Below are 24,344 nucleotides of genomic sequence, written 5' to 3'. Positions count from 1 at the left end.
AATTGAGAGTACACATTTTGATCATAGCAAGTCAGGAGTACAAGATACATTGCTGGAAATCAAACTATTTGTCTATTTATTTGCTACTATCTTTGTAAGCCAGGATTTCACTACCACACTTACACTGCTAAATGGAGCATGCAAGGCAACTTGCATTTACATCATGAAAACAATACACAAAACTCTAGTACAGTCATGTCAAAACATAAAGAATAATTGCAAGAGTAAGCAAACTAAAATGTTAGATGAACACAAAGAACACTGAACAGAGGCCAGGCCAAAAGCCTGCCCCTCCCCTTTTTAAAAAAAGCCCTCCAACTAGTAATAGGCAAAAGACTGTGAAAGAAGCAGATTTCCACTGGAAATGTCATGCTTGGTTAATCTAAAAATAACCACTTTTGCTGTTTGAGCTGTTCTGCATTGGTTCCTCATGACTATTCTGTGGTTAGCCATGATCTTCACATCTTTTTCATTTTCCATAATTTCCATATAATAGATCCTTCTATAATACATTCCGAGGCTACTCAGGCCCATGGAATATCAAAAGCATTTTTTATTAATGCCCTTCTGTTTAATTCTTTTTTCTGGTTTCTCCACAGCACTACAGAAGAATTGCAGAGAGAAGCACCGGATCCAGCTAGGAGGGTAAGAGAAATGGTTTGGACCACTGGCCTCAAAGGCAGGCGAAAGAAGGAATTCTCTTCATTTTGTCACAAAGGAACAAGGTCCTGTAAAACTAAAGGGGACTGGATAAAGAAAATGATTACAGTTATTCTAGAATCAGTCTAGAAGTTTATTATGCAAGCTACACATTGCCTCCCCCCGCAAACTGGGTACTCAGTTTATCGACCTCAGAAGGCTGGAAGGCTGAGTGAACCTTGAGCCAGCTACCTGGGATGGAACCTGGCTTATGAGCAGAGTTTTCACTGCAGTAGTGCAGATTAACCACTTCCATCCTTCTGAGGTTGTTAATTTTTTAAAAAATTTTTTTAATTTATCAACTACAAACAAATATATAAAATACAATACAAACACCCCAAACCCTCCCCCCTTTTGAGGACAGAGATTCAGACCTCACTGCATCCAAACTTTTCCAAATTCCAGAGAGCATTGAAAGCGAAAAAAGAAAAAGAAAAACAAAGCCCATCAATCATTTTGCCCTATCTTCAGATCTGTTCCTGGGCCCAAACATGTATTAAGTTCCAGCTTTGTTTTACATAGTCTCTTGGTTGATCTCACAGTGCTTCTGATAATGTATCTAATTCTGTAATGTCCAACAGCTTCTTCAGGAACTCCTCCATTGTAGGTATGTCTTCACTTTTCCATTTTTGGGGCCAGAGTAACCTAGCTGCTATCAGTATATACATCAAACAATATTTGATTTTCTTATCAGTAATTTCTGGCATAATATTTAATAGTGCTATTTCAGGTTTAAAATTTAATTTCTCTTGAATGATTCCTTTTATTATTTCCCACAACTGTAACCAATAAACCCTGGCTTTTTCACATGACCACCACATATGGTAATAAGTTCCTACTTTTTTTTTTTTACATTTCCAACAGACCTTCTGACATTTTTGCCAGTTTTGTAGGAGTATAATGCCATCTGTAAAACATTTTGAGGATATTTTCTCTTTGATTTACTGGCTTAATCATTTTATAACAATCTTTCCACATCATCATCCAGTGGTCAATGTCAATATTATAACCGAAATTACTTGACCATTTTATCATTGTCTCCTTTACCCTCTCATCCTCCAGTTCATATTCCAATAAGTATGTATACATTTTCTTTATTATTTTCTCATCAGTGTAGATCCACAGTTTATCTACCTGTACTTCACCTCCAAAAAAGCCCAAATTTCTGTCTTTTCTATATCTTGATTCTAATTTATTCAATGACCACCAGTCTGTTGCCACCCCTAGTTCCTCTAATTCTTGCTTATTTTTTATATTTTGTTCTCTGTTAAGTAATTCTTTGTAGGTTAACAACATCCCTTTCTGATTCAGCACTTTCATCGTAAAGGCTTCTATAGGGGCTACCCATAATGGAATTTTCTTGTACAGAGGGGTCTCGACTTACAAACGACCCGACTTGCGAACAATTCGAGTTACGAACCTGCCCTATAGGGAAAGTAAGGACTCGACATGCGAACTTCTCTCAAGTTATGAACAGGGGGAAAAGTCCCCCCTCCCTCCCCTTAGAGGCTTCTGGAGGGGGGAAAAGGGTTAGAAACTTACAAATAAATACTGTACTGTTAAATAAAGTCACTTACCAGGCCTTGGTAGCCCCCAAACCACAGGAAAAAGAGCAGGAAAGAACTAAAAGCTGACACCCAGAAAGAGCCTGGCAGCCATTTTGTGGTTTTCCCCGCTCCTCTCCCCGCCTAACAGCTGATCGGCTGGCTCTGAGCAGGCTTCGGGAGGCTTGCTCAGCACCTAAAAAGCCTGCCTGAGTGCCTTTGTGCTGAAAAAATCAGCACAACATGCTTTAAAACATTATTTAAAATTGGCTTCATTTTTTTTAAAAAAAGAGTTCTAAAGTGCTGCCTTTAATGTTCCCTGCCTTCCCTGAACCTAAGGGGAAAAAAGAAAGAAAATATCCCCCTCTAGTGGCAGAAGGCAGAATAGCAGCTTCCCATTAGTTTCTATGGTCAGAAAAGAGCAGATACGGATTAAATGGTTTTCAATGCATTCCTATGGGAAATGCAGATTCGACTTAAGAACTTTTCGACTTGAGAACCACCTTCCAATACGGATTAAGTTCTTAAGTCGAGACCCCACTGTATGTTTGTGCTCGAAATTTATACCACACTAGACCCAATGCTTCCCTTACAATATGTTCCATAAAGTGTGATTGTTCCTTATATTTCCCATACCACACATATGCATGTCAGCCTATGCTTAAGTCATGCCCTTCTAGTTTCAGTAATCTTTGGTTTACCAGGGTTATCCATTCTTTTATCCATGTCATAGCACACGCCTTATAATATAATAACCAGTTTGGTAGTCCTACATCTCCACATTCTAAGTATTGATTCTAAGTAGACAATGAATTCAAGGGACCTCCCTACATTCCAAATAAAATGAGTTAGGAGGAATAAAACTGGGGGCCTAATTTATTTCTTTTGTCATATATGTTGGATTTCTTATCTGTGAGGCTTTCTGAAAAGGGTCTGTGAAAGGTTTCTACTTAATTTATCTTTCTATAGGTTAGTGAAGAGATAAAAACATGGAACGCATGTGAGCACATGATTTACGAAGAATAAATATACTGAGAGCAAGCAGGGATTAGCAGTCAAATGCATGTGGCACTGGCTGTTCAACATGCACACACACACACACACACACACACACACACACACACACACACACACACACACACAAATTATCCTCCATTATTTATTCATCCAACTTTATAATTATTTTTTTAAATGCAGAAAACACCCGACACAAACACACTGATGAATATAGAAGTTCATCAAATGCCAGTGTTTGTCCATTTGCTGGTTTTTGGTTTGGTTAGCTAACAAAACCGGGTATCCATATTGCAACAGATTAAGACAATCAATGCAAAATAGGGTACTGGAGGATTTGAAACAAATGAACCCAAGACATGAAATTAAAGAGAAAACAGCCTATCTTTCAGAATGATGTTGGAATATCTGCTTTTCAGACCATAATTGCCCTCCAGCCATTATCAAACAATTTAAGGTAAAGGTAAAGGTTCCCCTTGACATTTAGTCCAGTTGTGTCTGACTCTAGGGTGCGGTGCTCATCCCTGTCTCCAAGCCGTAGAGCCAGTGTTTGTCCATAGACAGTTTCTGTGGTCATGTGGCCAGCATGACTAGACATGGAATGCTGTTACCTTCCCACCGTGGTGGTATCTATCTACCCACGTTTACATGCTTTCGAACTGCTAGGTTGGCAGGAGCTGGGACAAGCGAAGGGAGCTCACTCTGTTGCTTGGATTCGATCTTACGACAGCTGGTCTTCTGACCTTGCAGCACAGAGGCTTCTGCGGTTTAACCTGCAGTGCCACCACGTCCCTATCAAACCATTTAGTCACCCCATAAAAGACAGATATTCAGTGACTCTCAGAACAGCAACATTTTGGTCCACAATTCAAATGGACAAGAACACTACCCTCAAGAGTCCCCCCCCCATTCCTTCCCCCTTTGAAATCTAGGAATTCAAAGTAATTTCTGTCTTTTTGGTACCATTCTCCTCATCCGAACCCCCACAGTTAATAGGACAATATATGACTTTCCAAAACATAGTTTGTAGAAGAAAATCCTATCAGAGTATTCCAAGGATACTTATCCTCAACCAAACCATAATCCTGGCACAACAGGAACATAATGTCATAGGAAAATATTGCAGAGCTCTACAGGATCAGAGTACAGGCCTTTGATCCTTTAGGCTGTTTCCAAGATGGCAGAATAGTTGCTGAAGGCAGCCCACAAGCAAGACATGAGAATAACAGTGTTCTCCAAGTCATGTACCCCAGCAGTTAATACCCAGTATTGGAGTTAATATTCTGCTTCTGGTAACAGCGATAATACATAGTCATCATGTCTAGTGTTATGAGCCAGCAAGTTGTGTCTGATTTATAGCAACCCTACCAGGGTTCCCAAGGTATGTGAGATATTCAAGGAGTGGTTTTACCAATGCCCTGCCCCCACATAAGTTTTCATGTCTCAGTGGGGATTTGAACCCATTTCTCCTGAGTCTTATTCTGTCCTTCTGTCCACTACATCATAGAGAGTATCTCCAGTCACCATTGCTTGCTGGTGTTATGTGCCATCAAGTCACCTCTGATTTATGATGACCCTATGGACAAGTGATATCCAAAATATCCTGTCCTCAACAGGATTTTTGGATATTATTCATAGGGAACAGGAATGTCCTGCTCAGCTCTTGCAAACTCAAGTCCTGTGATTTCATCTCATTCCATCTCATTTTGGTCTTCCACTTTTCCTGCAGCCTTCAGCCTTTCCCAGTGTCATTATCTTTTCTAAAGAGTCTTGCCTTCTCATCAAGTGCCCAAAGTAGGACAGCCTCATTTTTGCCTCCAGAGATAGTTCAGGCTTGATTTTCTCTAGGACCCACTTGTTCGTATTTCTGGCAGTCCACATTATCCACAAAGCACTCCTACAGCACCGTATTTCAAATTAATCTATTCCCCGCCCCCCGTCAGCTTTCTTTACTGTACAGCTTTCATGCCCATACACAATGATCAGAAATACAAGAGTGTGGGTCTGAGTCTCTAGTGACACATCTTTGCATTTAATTATCTTTTCTAATTCCTTCATTGCTGCCTTCTGAGTCTCAGTCTTCTTCTGATTTCTTGGCTGCAATCTCCATTAGGATTGATAATTGAACCAAGATATATACAATTTTTCACTGTTTTAGATTTTTCACTATCAAAATTAATATTGTGTAGTTGTTCCGTAGTCACGATGTTGATCTTCTTAATGTTCAACTGCAGTCCTGCTTTGGCATTTTCTTCTTTCACTTCCACTAAAAGTCATTTCATGTTATTGCTGTTTTCTCCATCAAGACCAAGCAGGATTCCTCCCAAAGAGATATTTATGATCGAATGTGAAGAACCTCATCAACTTTTGGGAATATTATGAAGCACACCAGCTAAACAGATGGCGATTCTCTTGATTGATGCAGAGAAAGCATTCGATAATGTAAATTGGAACTTCATGATATCACAATTAGAAGAAATGGGGACAGGTCAGGATTTCACTGAAATAATAAAGATTATCTATTCCAGACAGACAGCAAAGATAAGAATCAATGGAGAATGTACACAAGAAATAGAAATACAGAAAGGAACACGACAAGGCTGCCCATCATCACAGTTACTTTTTTTTAAAACAGTAATTGAAGTACTAATGCAGCAGATTCAAATATCAGATAAAATGAAGGGTCTCAAGTTACAAGGATAAATATTCAAGGGTCTGGCCTTTGCAGATGATTTGCTGATTGCATGTCTTAAATTATTGATGTTTCTTTCACCTAATCTCCTACCTGATTCTTAACCAGCCACCAAATCTACAAGAAGATCCATCCAATTGCCAGAGGACTGCCAATTTTGCTCAAAAGTCTGGTGAAGGACTTTGTCACAAGCCCTTGGTCAACAAGGCTAGAATTTCTTCATTCTGTCTCACTTTCGATCCCTTTTAAGAAACTGGAATTACATTAACTACTTTTTAATTGTCTGGTGCAAAGGTTCATCATAGTTTAGAAGATTAGCAATTTCCATTTCAGTTTCTTAATAACACAGTTAAAAACAACACAACAATATCATCTGGACCTGGTGATTTATTTTCAAGTTTTCAATAACACAGTACCACAATTTTGAGTTGTTCTTCCTTAAGTTATTAGTACAAGAAGATGCATCTATCTGCTGTGCATCTTCTACACTAAAAACAACTGAAATAATTCAATCAGTCCCTCTGAAATGAAATAACCTTCTTGCAGTCCTCTTTAAGTTTCTTGTATCCAATGATCCACTTTGCTTCTGTTTCCTACTTGTGGTGCCTTTAAATATGTTGTGCTTTTTGCCTTACTTCAATTAGTCCTAAGCTCATCAGTGCCATTCCGTCATTGTTCAATTGCTTGCTTGCCTGTCTTCTGTGTAATCTTTATTCCTTTTCATTCTAATTTCATCTTCTGAATGGCCTTTTTTCTCTGACTACAGTGACTGTTCTTTGACGAAGCTGGAGATCACTTGATGGTGGTACCTTTTCCTGGCCTGCAGTATACAGTTAAGCAGAGCTTCTATTATTATGGCTTTCAGCAATCCCAAGCATCCTGGAGAAATTTGTCCCTTTGACTCTACCTATCTTTTTGCCAATTTTCTCAGATTTTGAGATGTTTACTGTACCGAAGTGAAATGTGACTCCATTGCTATTCACTGGCATTTTCCCCACTAACATATAAATTGAATTGAATAGTACTGTGACCATTCCAAGTGGTTCAACAACACTCACATCTGACTCTAGGCTCTGATGCATTCGATTTTCCCCACAGAATTAAATCCTGAAACTGCAATATGGTATGAATAAAGAGAATAATTTATTAGAAATCTCTATTTCTATTTGTAGTTTTTAGTGGAGATATGTCTAAAGGGACTCAGAACAGAAAGAGATTCAGATACACCATTTCAAGTGTCCTTACAGACTTGGTCCTACAAACACTGCGATTCGTAACATACCAAACTACAGCTCTAATCCATATTATAGAATACAATCTGCTCATGACCATAATGATTTTTTCCCCACACTGGTATGGATTTAGAAAATCAGGAGTGGGCGATTTTGGAGGCTTGGAGACCAGATTTTTTGCCTCACATCCAATTATAGGTCACAATATGCCCAGAAATTTCCAGAAACAACTATTTTAAGGAATAAGCAAACTGGAAGTGCATGTTCAGTTTTTAGGTTTTGGAGGGGATCTCAATATCCCTAAACTGGGAACTGTTAAAAAAAACACAGGCCTTTGGGTGGGGGGGGGGAGAGAGAGAGAGAGAGAGAGAGAGAGAGAGAGAGAGAGAGAGAGAGAGAGAGAGAGAAGAAAAATGTTGGTGGCGGCGGTAGTGGTGGTGATGGTAGATTTTTCACTGAGTTAATCTGGAATGGCCTTGTGGCCATATGCAGCTTTAAATGATATTAGCAAAGCTTTGCAATATATCATCTATTGGTGTTAGATGAAATATGGATTAGTTGAACTCATGTTGTTTAAGGAGTATGAAATTAACCCGAACTTTGAGGACTATTGTGTCTTTAGGGTGATGGAATTGCTAATTAGTAATTATGAGCAATTATTAATCAGATTACAGTATGTAAGAATGGAAAATAATTGTGTGATGTTTTAAATACAAACAAACAAAAAAACCACACAGATCGCCCATTTGCCATACTTTTACTCTAATCCATAGGTCTCGTGTAAATGAGATCCATCAATTATTCTACAACAATTTCCCCTTTCATCTGAGCCCAAGAAGACCATGCGGAAACAGCCAGGCATGAAAAACGAAATTATACTTCCAATGGCTTTGCAGTTAAAAATGCCTGAAGTATTTGCAACATAGTGTTATCCAGGAATCATAACATTTTGATAACCTGGGGGAAAACTCTTCCTAACCAATAAAGAGATCAAAAAATTATAACTCATAGCTGTGCTGTGGTTGCAGTCTACTGACATCAGAAGTGGTTTGTCTAAAATAATAACAACGCATTATTGAGCAATCTTCTTTTGTGATTATTACATTTGGCGCCTTGGGTTTCCTGAATATTTCTTTCTGTCAACCCATGAAGTGACACCTGAACATCCAGGGTACAGCATCTTCTCCCAAGTTTCTTAATCAGAAGTTGAAACCAGAGTGTCTGCACGTGGCACTGGTTTGTTTTATTTCTATGCAAGCTTCGGACAACACACACCATGTCCCAACTTGTTTGGTGGAATCAAACAATTCCTTTTGAAATTGCTTCAAGTAGACAAGCAGCACTATCTTACCATTTGGTCTCGTGTTTCTTCCATTATTTGAAAGCTAAAAGCACACTGTAGTGATACTGCCTGTGATCACTAGGAGGGAACAGGAACTGCATTATTTTGGATACAGGTGGTTTATGAGATAATAAAAGGCAGATGACTGGATTCCCTCAGAGACCAGATGTCATAGGAAAGAGCCACATGGTTCTGTGGATGTCGGCTTTGCCCACTGTATAAACTGGCAAGACAAAAGAGAAAGAGAAAGAAAGAAAGAAAGAAAGAAAGAAAGAAAGAAAGAAAGAAAGAAAGAAAGAAAGAAAGAGCACTGCTGCCTCTACAGTACATCCTTTTCATCTATACTACCTGTGCTGCCACTAGATTGCAGTCCTGTAGAAAGAAGAAGGATCAAGTCTAGAACAACAGTAGAACATATGCCAACTTGGAACAGCTTCCATTGGTTTCTCTTCTGTATTGCCATCTGCACTGTGGAGATCACAACAGAGCCACATCCCTGTTTAGCATCAGCTTTGCAATGGGTGACAGTTCTTGATTAGCCAACTAAAGTGGCTTGCAAGATTAAGTGTTTTAAGATCTTCTTAGTCAATGCACATCTCCTAAAAATGAATCCACGAAGGAAAGAAATGTATATCAGAAATGTCACACAGTCCAGAATATCAAAGGTCAGACCCGATCATTAAGACCTGGCTTGTGGAAGAAATGGCCAGAAGAAGCTTTTGATAGCCAAAGCTTTTTAAAAAAGCAAAAAAAAGAGCAAAGCGTGCTGCTTATATACCACCCCATAGTGCTTCAAGCACTCTCTGGGCGGTTTACAAGTTAATTATGCAGGTTACACATTGCCCCCCAGTGAGCTTTTACCGACCTCGAAGGATCGAAGGCTGAGTCAACCTTGAGCCAGCTACTTGGGATTGAACCCCCAGGTCATGAGCACAGTTTTGGCTGCAGTACGGCAGTTTAACCACTGTGCCATGAGGCCAGAGGAAAAAGAATCAGGAGGCATGATGGCCACTCAGCTTCATGCTCTAAATATGATACTTTTGCTGACAGTCTCACTAGAAGTGGCACTGGCAAAGATGGCAAAGAGTAGGAAAAAAACACTTTGCTATCAGCCATCGTCAGCCCTTGGAATGGAGAAGACGGCCAATAGACCACTCTGAACTGGAAATGCCAGTTAGCAATGTTCCAGGTGTTGTTTGGCAGTGACAGGCTTTCTGTTTGGTTTTTAGGTATCTCGTATTTGTCAGTAATATTGTCAATCATCCTCTGGCTGTCAATGATCTATGTGCAATATCCTTTTTAGCACATGCCCAGTCTAGTCAGGTGCACAACAAAGCCATCAGGAGGCTTTCCTTATTTGGACAAGAGTCAGACTTGCACCCCGGTTCCACGGCAGGTGGCTTTGGGAGGCAAGCCAGAAGTGGGAGCCTGAAATTCCATCCCCAGCAGCCTAAAAGGTCGCTGTGCGTCGGCTTACCATAAAGATCCAGTTAATTAACAGGTGGATTCTAACAAAAATTCTTCTCTGCCTATTCTGCTGCAGACAAGACCATGGTGAAATCTTTGTAGCCAGTAAAACATGCAGAGCTAATGCAGCTGTGTTAATTAATGCACTAACAAGCATGATTAGTCACAGCGAATCAGTCACGGCTGGTGCCCTGCCCTGACAAGTGCTTTTTGATTACGCGCTGCCACTACAGTTTAATTACATGCTTTGCTATCACATTAGCAGAATTTCATTGGAAACCTCTGGCCCTGGGACATCCTTGAACTGAAGAGAATTAGGAATATTGAAACACAAACATACACACAATACAAATAATTGTAAATGAATAGAAAAACGTTGTGTGCTAGTAACATGTAATCACTGAGCAAGATGATTATATGCTGCGCAAACCAGTAGATTTAGGACTGCTGAAGAATCTGCTACAACCTTTTCATGCCCTTAAATGTATATAAACATACCCCCTACAAAAAATAATAATATAATGTGATTTATACATTTATCAGATTTGTAACTGTATACATGCATACTCATTTATATAAATTATTTATACAAAACTCAATGGACTTTAGACAGAGTCCCGTTCTTGATGGTGAGGGGAAAGGAGTTTGCCACTTCGTTGAAGTTGTTTGAAAATTTCCCTCCTAATTTATGTATGTCCAACTTTCCATTTTAAAACCATTTGGCAAAAGGAAAAACCTGGTTTATTTCATGCTTGTCTTGGGATTTAAGACCAGGTTTTGCTACCTCCCGACATTATTTCCATTAAAAAGAATGTCTTGTTACTTTGGCAGATCCCAGAAAGATAGTGTATGGCAGAAATTCTGCAGATACAGAGTGGGGAAATCTCTGCCTCGTGGCTTTTCAACTGGCACATCTTATGAAGGGTTACAAGGGGGTAATCTGTCATCATCAGGAAGAAAGTGTATACTGAAAAATAATCATGCTTCCAATACACAAGTTTGCCAACAGAGCAGGGAAAGAGAGACTCAGAGCTTCCAGCTGTTTTGGATTTCAGTACCTATAAACCACTCAGCCTGGCCAGGGATCAAGACTTATGGGAGTTATCATCAAAAACATCAGGAGAGCCAAGGGTACATACATTTGCTACAGAGGCTACCTGTGTAAATGTGCTTCTGTTTTCTAGACACACACTCTCTGGGATTCATTTGTCTAGCCCACTGGTTCACAACCTTGGGTCTCCAGCTGCTCTTGGACTAAAATCCCAGAAGCCTGCACCACTAGCTATGCTGGACAGGATTTCTGGGAATTGTGGTCCATAAACAGCAGGGGACCCAACGTTGAGAACCACTGAACTAGTCACAGGATACGCCAGTTCTTCTACCAACTGTGCAGTCTAGTACCCCAGAAAAAGAAGAACACAAGTATACAATATCCTTCTTTGTGCAATGGAAATTCCTCCACAGATATAATCTCAGACAATGCTATTACAGTATTTAGAGATAACTAATGTATTTTAAAATATCATATAATCAGTGTAAATATATAGTGTGCATATCAGTGGAACTGAACATTCCTCTCCCTCCCAGGTATACAGAGGAGCCCATTTATCATGCTGATCTTGAGTTATTTTTCTACAGGCATCCTCTGCAAGACAAAGGGAACATTTAAGTGATCCAACCTGGATTACAGAAGCAGGCTTTCCTCACAGAATTTCTTCTTTCTCTGATAGGGTGGTCATTTTTTGGCTAGAAACCAAATAACATCTGTATGGACATGTAATTTACTACACTTTCCTCAGTTACAAAGGAATCACTCACTAAAAACAATCCTCATTTGGATATGAGCATTTATAGCTGGATTTTAGAACAGTCAGTTTTCCTGACCAAAAAATCAGCACGAGAAAATTTGCCATCATGCATACTCCTCCTTGAGCCAGGCAATTTGAACTGGCAGCTTCAGCGATGAAGGTTAATAAGAGAAATTTGAAAAGATCCGGTTTTGAACCACAGCTCGCCCAGTTTGCTGGGGCTTTCTGGGAGCTGTCATCCCCCCAAAGATACCCCCTCACATTTTTTCTTCACTCTGTTAGAAACAAGATGAGAAGCTCCACCTAGTGAAATATAAATACACTATGGGTATTTCACTCTTGTAAGTTGCCAAACCTCAAGCAAGCTGAAAATCCATACAGTAGTGATACCTTCTAAAAGTTTTGTCTTTGATCCACCAATTTTTCTTCATACCTCCAACCACCCTTGATATTTAGGTATCCCCACCCCACCCCTTTTCCCTCTCAGCAGCTTTTCATGACTTACCTATAGCCATGCAACACCACGGCTGCTCCTGGAAGACAGCCCCACTTGCTAACCATTACAAGGCATTTCTTCCCCATATATAGAATCTACACACATATATTTTGTAGAGTTTCCTGTGGTAGGACATGGGCTTCTAACCCAGAAAAAGGCAAGGCTGCTGATTAAAACCTTAGGAGTATTAATTTTTTTTTCTTAATACATATGCTAGTTCACTCCCATCCGTGTTGTTAATTAGTTCCTGACTGTAGGTTAAATGTAGGGCATGTTGTCATGAGCCTAAGGTGGGGTGGCCAGACCTCCTGCTCTTTCCACATGGCTGATTTTTAACTCTTCCCTTCCCAGCACTGCATCTGATTTATAGGCATGCAAGCAAAATAATAACATAAAAGAGGGGGGTGGCAGTGAATGTTTGCTCAAGTTCATTTGCAAGCTAAGTGGAAACATACTCCTTATGAAAGCAAGTTCCCACCCCCCACCCCCTGGTCTTGATTTAAGGCACAGCTTCTTTTCCTCTCTCCTTGTGTCTCTTTATTTACATCATACAGAGCAAAATCATTATTAAAGGCAGGAAATAATAATCCGCACAGGGAGAAACTACTGCACAGATAGGTTTTTTTCAGGAGTCCTGAGACATGCTTTGTGACAGCTGCATTGGCAGCTTGACAGGAACTTGAGGATCACCTTCAATGATCTCCGAAAGGGGAACCAAGCTATCCTCAGTGGGAACACAAAGATATCAATATGATGTAGTCAGTGTAGGACGTTATGAAAGTGGTGGAAAAAGAACCCACAAGCCTGTGTTACAAACCACACAGGGTTACAATATTGTACTTGTACAACTCCGAGCATCCTAATGTATATATTATGCAGACCAGTTGCTAATTATGGGAATCATGTGGTCAGCTAGAACAAGACTAAGCAAACCCCCATTCCAGATCACCACTTACAATGTTGTTTTCTTAGTGGCAGCAGTCAACTTTGAAGTTGATTCTCTGTCCCCAAGATTTTCTATAGGCCTCACAAACTAAAATACACCTCAATGTCTGCTTCTGGTTTTTTAAAATAGAGTGAGGGTTAAAGGTTGCAGGAGGTCCCTTTTCAAGGCCCATCCACTTGAAAAAGTGAAGCCACGGGTTCTGGAGACTTCCGGGAGTGGCAATTCTTTTCATTGATTTTCTTCTGCTGGTGAAATATTATGGAAAGGAGCAAGATAGGGCAGTATGGGAGACCAAGGCCTGAAAAGGCCCCAGGGAGTTGCATGCATAGAGGGCTACAGTTAGCTCACCCTGCATTTGTAAGAAGGAAACATGCAAAGTAGGTTTCTTAAACACTTTGGGTGTAACATGTATCGGAATGCTCAAAGACTAAAGAAAATCACACCCTGTAGGAAGGTTGCAGTTGTAGACCTACTGGCCTGAAGTGAAAATCTCTGGTAAAAAAAAAAAAAAAGGTAAAATAGTAGGGTAATTCACACACTCCCCTTCACGGATTGCTGCCTTGTCATGGTGAAGGGGCTTCAGTAATTCAGAGAAGCTATGGGCTACGCTGTGCAGGGACACCCAAGACTCTAGTGAAGAGTTCGGACTAAACGGGATCCACCTGGAGCAGGAACTGGCAAGCCATTCCAGTATCTTTTCCAAGAAAACCCCATGAACAGAAACAAAAGGCTAAAAGAAATTACGCTGGAAGATGAATCCCTCAGGTTGGAAGGTGTCCAACATGCTGCTGAGGAAGAGTGGAGGACAAGTAGCTCCAGAGCTAATGAAGTGGATGGGCCAAAGCAGAAAGGACGCTCAGCTGCGGAGGTGCCTGGAAGTGAAAGGAAAGTCCAATGCTGCAAAGAAAAATACTGCATAAGAACCTGGAATGTAAGATCTATGAACCTTGGTAAGCTGGATGTGATCAAACAGGAGATGCCAAGAATAAACATTGACATCCTGGGCGTCAGTGAACTAAAATGGACGGGAATGGGCAAATTCAATTCAGATGATTACCATATCTACTATTGTGGGCAAGAATCCTGTAGAAGAAATGGAGTTGCCCTCGTAGTCAACAATAGAGTGGGAAAAGCTGTACTGGGATATAATCTCAAAAATGACAGAATGCTTTCAATACGAATCCAAGGCAGACCTTTCAACATCACAGTAATCCAAGTTTATGTACCAACCACTCATGCTGAAGAGGCTGAAATTGACCAATTCTATGAAGACTTAACAACACTTTCTAGAACTGACACCAAAAAAAGATGTTCCTGTCATTATAGGGGACTGGAATGCTAAAGTAGGGAGTCAATTGATAAAAGGAACAACAGGTAAGTTTGGCCTTGGAGTTCAAAACGAAGCAGGGCAAAGGCTAATAGAGTTTTGTCAAGAGAACAAGCTGGTCATCACAAACACTCTTTTCCAACAACATAAGAGGCGACTCTACACATGGTCATCACCAGATGGGCAATACGGAAATCAGATTGATTATATTCTCTGCAGCCAAAGATGGAGAAGCTCTATACAATCAGCAAAAACAAGACCCGTAGCTGATTGTGGCTCTGATCATCACCTTCTTATAGCAAAATTCAAGCATAAACTGAAGAAAGTAGGAAAAACCACTGGACTAGTCAGGTATAATCTAAACCAAATCCCTTATGAATACACAGTGGAAGTGAAGAACAGATTTAAGGAACTCGATTTGGTGGACAGAGTGCCTGAAGAACTACGGATGGAGGTTCGTAACATTGTACAGGAGAGAGCAAAAAAACCATCCCAAAGAAAAGGAAATGCAAGAAAACAAAGTGGCTGTCCAACGAGGTCTTACAAATAGCAGAGAAGAGAAGGGAAACAAAATGCAGGGGAGATAGGGAAAGTAACAGAAAATGGAATGCAGACTTCCAAAGAATAGCAAGGAGAGACAAGAGGGCCTTCTTAAATGAACAGTGCAAAAATATGGAGGAACATAATAGAAAGGGGAAAAACCAGAGATCTGTTCATGAAAATTGGAGCTATTAAAGGAACCTTTTGTGCAAAGATGGACATGATAAAGGACAAAAATGGTAGGGACCTTACAGAAGCAGAAGACATCAAGAAGACGTGGCAAGAAAACACAGAAGAATTATACCAGAAAGAGCTGGACGTCCTGGACAACCCAGATAGTGTGGTTGTTGACCTTGAGCCAGACATTCTGGAGAGTGAAGTCAAGTGGGCCATAGAAAGCATGGCTAATAACAAGGCAGTAGAGGTGATGGCATTCCAATAGAACTATTTAAAATCTTAAAAGATGACTCTGTTAAGGTGCTACACTCAATATACCAGCAAGTTTGGAAGAGTCAGCAGTGGCCAGAAGTTTGGAAAAGATCAGCCTGCATCACAATCTCAAAGAAGAGCAGTGCCAAAGAATGATCTAACTACCGTACAATTGCGCTCATTTCACACACTAGCAAAGTTATGCTCAAAATCCTACAAGGTAGGCTTCAGCAGTATGTGGACTGAGAACTCCTAGAAGTACAAGCTGCATTTCGAAGGGGCAGAGGAACTAGGGACCAAATTGCTAACTTGCACTGGATTATGGAAAAAGCCAGAGAATTCCAGAAAAAGATCTACTTCTGCTTCATTGACTACGCAAAAGCCTTTGAGTGTGTTGACCACAGCAAACTATGTAAGTTCTTGAAGAAATGGGAGTGCCTGACCACCTTGTCTATCTCCTGAGAAACCTATATGTGGGACAGGAAGCAACAGTCAGAACTGGATACGGAACAACTAGTTGGTTCAAAATTGGGAAAGGAGTACAACAAGGCTATATATTGTCTCCCTGCTTATTTAACTTATATGCAGAATACATCATGCGAAAAGCAGGACTGAATGAATCCCAAACTGGAATTAAGATTGCCGGAAGAAATAGCAGCAACCTCCAATATTTATTTATTTATTTATTTATTTATTTGATTTATATCCCGCTCATCTGGTAAATCTATACCACTCTGAGCGGCTAACAGAAACATAGATACAATTATAATAAAAGAAATTAAAAATCAATTAACAGAAAATAACAAAAATCATAAATAATCGTAAATAATAAATAGGTAAAGAAGAGAAAATAAATTAAGTTAGATTAGGTGCTGGCAGGAGGGAAGGCCTTGACATAAAGCCATGTTTTTAGTTGAGTTGATATCACTCTGATGGCAGAAAGTGCGGAGGAATTAAAGAACCTTTTAATGAGGGTGAAAGAGGAGAGCACAAAAATTGGTCTGATGCTCAACATCAAACCCCCCCCCCAAAAAAAAACAAAAAACCTAAGATCATGGCCACTGCTGCCATCACCTCCTGGTACAGAGAACGGGAAGATATGGAGGCAGTGACAGATTTTACTTTCTTGGGCTCCATGATGATTGGAGATGGTGACAGCAGCCATGAAATTAAAAGATGACTGCTTCTTGGGAGGAAAGTGATAACTAATCTAGACAGCATCTTAAAAAGCAAAGACATCACCTTGCTGACAAAGGTCCGCATAGTCAAATCTATGTTTTTTTCAGTAGCATATGGAAGTGAGAGCTGGACCATAAAGAAGGCTGACTGCCAAAAAAATTGATGCTTTTGAATTGTGGTGCTGGAGGAGGCTCTTGAGAGTCCCCTGGATTGCAAAGAGAACAAACCTATCCACTTTGAAGGAAATAAACTCTGAGTGCTCACTGGAAGGACAGATCCTGAAGCTAAGTCTCAAATACTTTGGCCATCTGATGAGAAGAGAAGACTCCCTGGAAAAGACCCTGATGTTGGGAAAGTGTGAAGGCAAGAGGAGAATGGGATGACAGAGGATGAGATGGCTGGACAGTGTCATCGAAGCTACCAACATGAATCTGACCAAACTCCCGGAGGCAGTGAAAGACAGGAGGGCCTGGCATACTCTGGTCCATGGGGTCACAAAGAATTGGGTCACAAAGAATCTTCGGTGATCAGCCTTCTTTATGGTCCAGCTCTCACTTCCATACATCGCTACTGGAAAAGCCATAGCTTTGACTATGCGGACCTTTGTCAGCAAGGTGATGTCTCTGCTTTTGAAGATGCTGTCAAGGTTTGTCATCGCTTTCCTCCCAAGAAGCAGACGTCTTTAAATTTCGTGGCTGCTGTCACCATCTGCAGTGATCATGGAGCCCAAGAAAGTAAACTCTGTCACTGCTTCCATATCTTCCCTTCTATTTGCCAGGAGGTGATGGGACCAGTGGCCATGATCTTAGTTTCTTTGATGTTGAGCTTCAGACCAACATCTCCTCTTTACAAATGCTAATCTGTACTAATTTGGAAACCCACTAACAGCTCTGTCCCTGCAGGATGCTTCCCAAGGAAGCAGCCTTTTACCAAAATGCACTAAAAAGGTAAGGATGTGTGCAGTTTTCTCTGCAAAACTGACACAGATAAAACCTTCCATAGGACATTAGACTGGCTGAAACAAAGCAAGATGACTGATAAGTGCAATACATTTTTGCTGGAGGAAAGGGAGGTTGTGGATCTGTTGTGATGGGGGAGGGGAGGGGAAACACAGCTTTTCAGACTGCATGAAATTATTGCAGTTTAACTTTTCTCATCCCTAGTTCTCTGTGACAGAATGTATGATCAGAATTACAAATTGCCTGGTTTAAAAGCTGATTTAGTATATAGTCAGAAAACACAATGTGAGGGCCAAAGTACAGTTGGGTATGTGTGGCTGCATGCAGGTCAATGGATCATGATCCCTCTGCGTGCAGCTTATTGCTGGATTTGGCGGGGGTGGGGGAAGCAAGTGAACTTAACTAAACTTTGCTGTGATCTGAAATGTGCTTTGTATTTTTAACCGGGAAACAAAATCTGACATTGCCAGAAAGGGATCTGATGGGATGCTGTAGCCATGGTAACTACCACTGCTACTACTACCATCACATTTTACAATACCATTTAACAAATCTGGAGCTCAAATAACAGAACCTTGACTATTTCTGTTTGCAGCGAATGCAACTAGTGAATGCATGTGGGTGGAAGGGGAAATGCTGCTTTTATATGCACTGTGGCAAAACACAGGGGTCCCTCGTGGGTTCTTATTTTTAAATAAAGGCTAGAAACCTGGGTCAGAGAATGGTACAAATGGATGCTAGACAAAATGTCTAGAATCCAGGGGAAGCACAGCCAACTGAACCAAAGGAAACCCTAAGATAAGAGCTAATATGGATCACACCTATAATGCATGGATCACATTTGCTGGAAGTGCCTTGAACATTAATTGAAGAATTAACCCTACCAAGACTGTGCCCAGAAGATGGCAACCTGAAAAGAAAAAAACTTCATGTAATGATTCAACAACTCTGTTACTTGTCATGTGCCCTCAAGTTGTTTCAGAATTATGGCAGCTCTATGAATCATTGATGTCCAAATTAACAGACATCATTAACAGACCTGCTCAGGTGCTGCAAAATCGTGGCTTTCCTATTGTGTTGATTGGTCTTGCTCTTTTCCTGCTCCCTTCAACTCTTCCCAGCATTTTTGTCTTTTCTTGTAAATCTTGTCTTCCCATCATGGCCTCTGTTTAGTCATTTTCATTTCTAGAGCGCACTTGTGCTTGATTTGACACAGCATCCACTTATTTGTCTTTCTGTATCAAGTTACAAGAAGTTATTTTGTTCCACATCAAACAACTGAGAAACCTCCGTATGCAGGATTTTAATACTGGGACTGGGCAGGCTTCTCTTGTTAAGCAGATTACTAGCTAATGGCTGAGGGTGAGTGGTTGATATTTTCTCAGTGGGAGCTAATGACTGGGACCTATTCAGATGTCTCTCAACAAATGCTAGCCATCAGAAATTTGAGACCCCCCCCCTCCACTGAGGGAAAGGGAGAGATAGGGTGTGTGTACACAGAACACTGTTTACAGTTCCGGTCGATGCACATGGAATAGGATATTGTAGAGCTGTTCTGAAAGGGGCAACCAACATGATCAAGGGACCACACCAATTTTTCTATGCGGTCAGGTTGCAACACTTAGGACTGCTGAGCTTTGGGGAAAAAAGGTGAGTAAGGGGAGACTATAATAATATAATAATTTTGTGCCATTAAATCAGTTCTGACACATGGGAACCCTTTTCATTGTTTTCTAGGTAAGCAGTACTCAGAAGTATTTTACTCTTTCCTTTTTCTAGGGGCATCCTGGGACTGTGCAGCTTGCCCAAGGCCACACCTGCTGCCTCTTCTAAAACTCACAGTGGGGAATTGAACTCCCAGCCTGTGACTCCACAGTCAAAAAGCAAACTCACTGAGCAATCCAGCTAGCATAAAGGCATATAAGACTATTATAACATGATGTATTGAGAAAGTGAATAGGATTTCTTCCTTTGTGATAATGTCAAAAGCCAGCGTCACTTCTGGAAGCAGAATGGGGGTGGGGAGACTGAGGACAGATAACAGGAAGTACTTCTTCCCACAAAACATAGTTCAGGTGTGGATTTTATTACCAGAAATAGTAATAGTCATCAACTTGGACAGCTTCATAAGTAAGCTGGAGAAGTTCATGGTGGATGGGGCTATTAATTGCTATTAATCTTGATGCAGGTGGACTGAGAGGCATAAACATACTTCCCAGGATATGCTCCAGAAGTCAACCTCGGAAGATCCTGGATATCATGGATGGGCAATGTATTGTTATCTAATTGCCTGAGGTTTGATTTTTTTTAACTAAAGGGATGGAAAGACGTCTTTGTGGGATCCTCTACCTCAAGTTCCACATTACATTTGGGTAATATGCTCCTTGACTTGATGTGGGTAGGAAGGTGGGTGGATGTGTGATTGACTGCTCTGGGTCAGTGAGCAAAATGACTCAGGTGGGCCCTGGCATCTCAGCCGTCACCATGATACCAGAATGTTGAAAGGAGAGAAGGGTAACAATTTAGCAGCAAAGGAGGAAGGAGAGGCATAAGACAAAAACTGAAAAGGAACCTGGAGATGCATAAAGGTGCTTCCATTCTGAATTCCAGTTTTCTCAGAAGTCTGTATTGAAGCTTATGGAAAGCAGAACAGACAAACATGAATGGCTGAAGTCCAGTTGCTTAGTATAGTAAGTTACTACTAGAACAAGCGCATCAAATCAATGAACTCATCAAAACCTCTAGTTTCTATACAGTGGTGCCTCGCAAGACAAATGTTCCTATGGCTGTGCTTCACAAGAAGAATGTTTTCTGTTTTTTGTTCCTGCCTCATGTTTGCTGATTTTAAAATGTTTTTCTATGATGTTTAAAAAGCTAAAGTTTTTTGATTGAATTTTTAAAGTCATCTGCACAATATGTATAGCTTTAAAGAGCACTTAATAAACTCTCTGTAAACCAAATTTGACTTTGTTCTGACTTTTTTTGCCCATAGGAACACATTAATTAGATTTCAATGCATTCCTATGGGAAAACACATTTTGCAAGACAAATTTTTCGCAAGACAACATTAACCACGGAACAAATTAAATTTGTCTTGTGAGGCACCACTGTATACCCTTTGCACGTCTGAAACAAATTGAAACTAGAAAAAGGAATACATTTTGAGGCTCAGGCAAGCTGCACAGTTCCCAAGGACCCCCAGAAGAAAGGAATGGTAAACTTCTTCTGAGTACTGTATACCAGGAAACCCCTGGAAATGGTTCAAATCAACTTGACAACTTGACTTTTAATTAATTAAAACTGTCTTCTGTCAGTGACTGTGTTAATTCTATGGAAATTGTTACAACTTGCTACAACTTGCTAGGTGTGAAAGAGAAAGAAAAAAAACCTCATGAAGTAACCCCAAACAAGGCAAGAGACCTGCTGAGGGGACAGCCAACAAAAGAACACAATGGTAAGAGCATCTGTCCAAAACAATAATTACTACTACCTCAACTACTTCTATTATTTACAATAATTACAACAAAATGTAAAGAGGTTGAAGAAGAGTTGGATTTTGTACCACAGGAAGTTGAACATCACCTGTTGAATTGAGGAAGTAGAGGCGTGGTTTGGAAAGTGGACCAAGAGGCTATTCCAGAGCTTAATTACATGGGTTTTATATGAAGTTCTATGGGAACAGCACATTTGTCTGAGACTGAACAAAGCTGCACCACCCACAGAGAAGTGGGTGGGCAAATTAGGTCTTGGGTTGGTGGGGCACACTCCAGCAGTGGATAGGGGTAAGGGAGGAGCAAACTGAGTGCTATCCAAAATCATTTTACTAGTGTTGGCATTTCCCCACCAAGCACAAAGATAACAGCCCAATTCTAAGCCCATCTATGCAGTGATAAGCCCCCATGCTGCAAATTAGAGCTCATCTCCATGAAACAGATTCTCAGGCTTTAAATAGCCTCTTATTGCCAATCACTGATTGGAGATAAGAGAAAAGAAGCCTAGTGCTAAATGGGGAATGCCTGCAGAGGTTTTCCCCACCTCTCTGCACTAGAAGGATACTAGGAATCAATTGAAAGTGGGAAGCCTTGGTTTGGAAAGGCTTTGGGAGGGTTGTGTTCCATTAATGTTAACAACCAGCCAGTTGAAGTGAGCATGGGGGTGGATAACAGTAAGTGTATAGCAACAGATGGTTGGGCATGTAGCCCTGAAGGGACTTAAAATATAAAGTTATATGCACATATTAGATAAACTGCTGCAACACTGGGAGTATACATCAGTGGCAAGAGTCCAAGATCTAGCTTAGGTTTGGCAGTAAACTCAAACTCTTTGTGTGGCCACATTTTTCACCCTCATGTTGATAATGTCAGGCCAGAAGGTGTGGCCATTTATCCCTCTGGCTTGTGTCATGGGATCACACGTGTGCAACAGTGATCCTCCTACTCAGTTTCATTTGTAATCCTGGACCCTGGACTGGAGCAGAATATGGAGGAGGAGATGGAGGGAACTGAGAAGTAAATTATAGGGAAAGCAAGCAGACCACATACCTCTGACTCCAGATTGTAAACATTCCAGTTTGTGGTTTTTAAAAAAGCTATGTATTTCAAAAGGATCATTTATCCTACCCTTGGGTAGAGTAAAATGTATTATGTGTTGCACACACACACAAACACACATGTGTATACACACACACACACAGAGAGAGAGAGAGAGAGAGAGAGAGAGAGATTGAGATTCCTCCAGAAACTCAGAGCTGTCCAAGTTATACAGCATCTCACAATGCGGGTGTACTTCTCTCTGTCTGCACACCTCAACCTCTTCCACTATTCCTTTGTTTTCTATCCTACCCTGGACCCAATATTTTGTTGTTATGTGCCATCAAGTCAGAACTGACTCGTAGCAACCCTAATAAGGCTTTCAAGGTAAGTGAGTGATTTAACGCGTGGTTTTACCAGTTCCATTCCTGCAGTGACCTTTCATGGCTGAATGGGGATTCAAACCCAGGCCTTCTGACCCCTAGTCTCTCACTCTATCCACTACACTTACATTGGGTATCCCCAAACCCAATGTAGAGCTCACAAAATCCACTCAGTAATTCTAGACAAATTTGACAATCATTTTAGTTCTTAATATTGTTCTGTAATATGATATAAAAATGTGTGAGTTTAAATTTTTAGACTCAGCTATTTCAGCTAGGTATGCTGCTCTCTAAAACACAATCCCCAGTTATAGAGAACTGTGGGGTAGTCTGAAGTTTATTTTGGGGGGTTAAAGTCATATACATTTAGGCCCTTATGCAAGTCACTCATTGCTTGGGGCTTCTGTACAAATAACAAACTAGTAAGCAACTTCAGTACTGTCAAAATCTGGCTGGAGAGAACATCCAATGAAAGACAGAATGACAGGACAATTAAGTAATAGCATTTGGGTCAAATTAGAATGCAAACCATGTACAGAAGTTATGAGAAATAGGAAACATCAGAAATAATAAGGCGTGGTGCTAGAAATAAGGCGCAACAAACCTTCTTCCCAAACTGACTCCTTTTGAAACTGATTTTTCAAATATAAAAATAAATTAGAAAGCAAATACTTTTGAGAGGTTTTGCATCCTTGGTACCGGATGCATGCGAAAGCAAGTCTCTGATACCTGTAACAAGAGCCAGGGAATTTAATTTGCAAATAGTGCCCTCCTGGTGAAAGCAGAAAGGTAAACAAACACCTAGTTAGCCATACTGATCCTTGACATTTGACTGTTTATTCCATTGAAAGGTGGAAAGGCATAAAAACTTGTTTTACAGGGTTATTTAAAAGGATGTTGTGTGCTTGTGCTGCATGGTTTCTCTTATTTTATGCACTTCTTTCTTTACAATACAGGTCTAAAGATGTGAACAGGTGCCAGTTCTGCTTTGTTTTCTTTTTAAAACAGGCAGTGAACATGAGTGTTAGAACTGAAGGGAAATGAAGCACTAATATTAATTGGGTGTAAAAAGCAGCTTTGGGACTGAACACTAATGACAAAGCCGATTAGAGGTGTATGCTTTTAAGAAGAAGGAAGATTAATTATATTCATTTCTGCCATTGTGGCTATCAGATGAGAATTCACGGTTCACACAACCTAAGGGCAACAGGAAAGCAATGCTGGCCCAACCCCGGCACAGATTTCTTCACTCTCAACCTTGCCATTCATCTTTTAGGTCTGTGTGCATAGATTCCTCCTGCTAGAGAAAAACACAAAATGTGTTGGGAGTTTTATTTAAAACCTTGCATGCTATCTTGCATGTAGTCTGAGTGACGTTTCTCTAAGCTGGGATGATTATCTATCCAGTACTAACCAATCATTCCTTCCAGCTTTTGGAATTCAAACAGAGCCCCACCTCTCTGCTGAGCATTCTATCCCTTTCTTTAATCAGTTAGAGTCAGCTGTTTGTTGCTGTTGATCTGTTTGGTTGGTTTTTAGTATGCATGCAGTAAAGAAGGCAATAAATACAAGTCTGTAATTTCAAGTGACTGCTGGTAAAGAAATGATTTTATTACAGTATTCTTTCTCCTACAAATGTCTCAGAGGGAGTTACTGAGATGTTGAGAGCCAATTAATAAGAAAATGGTGGGCTCTGGATAACTTGAAGCTATTCTCCCTTGTGCATCTCTGTACTTCTGCTCTGAGAGTGGGGGAGAA

General features: G+C 40.5%; 1 protein-coding gene across 5 annotated transcripts in view; it reads right to left on the bottom strand.

Annotated features, from left to right (window-relative positions):
* The window catches only part of BDNF (brain derived neurotrophic factor), an 89,217-nt gene that overhangs the window by 10,391 nt on the left and 54,482 nt on the right, over positions 1-24,344 (bottom strand). The window contains exon 1 of one of the 5 annotated variants that reach the window (XM_020790426.3): positions 12,304-16,126. The exons of the other annotated variants lie outside the window; for them this stretch is intronic. The gene's annotated coding sequence lies outside the window, so the exon portion shown is untranslated. Of the gene's footprint in view, positions 1-12,303; positions 16,127-24,344 lie in introns of those variants that run through there. 5 annotated transcript variants of the gene reach the window in all.

The sequence above is a fragment of the Pogona vitticeps genome, chromosome 1 (assembly GCF_051106095.1).
Source record: "Pogona vitticeps strain Pit_001003342236 chromosome 1, PviZW2.1, whole genome shotgun sequence".
Classification (NCBI taxonomy): Eukaryota; Metazoa; Chordata; class Lepidosauria; order Squamata; family Agamidae; genus Pogona; species Pogona vitticeps.
Note: the sequence above shows the minus strand (reverse complement) of the source record. Positions and strands in the feature narration are given on the sequence as shown.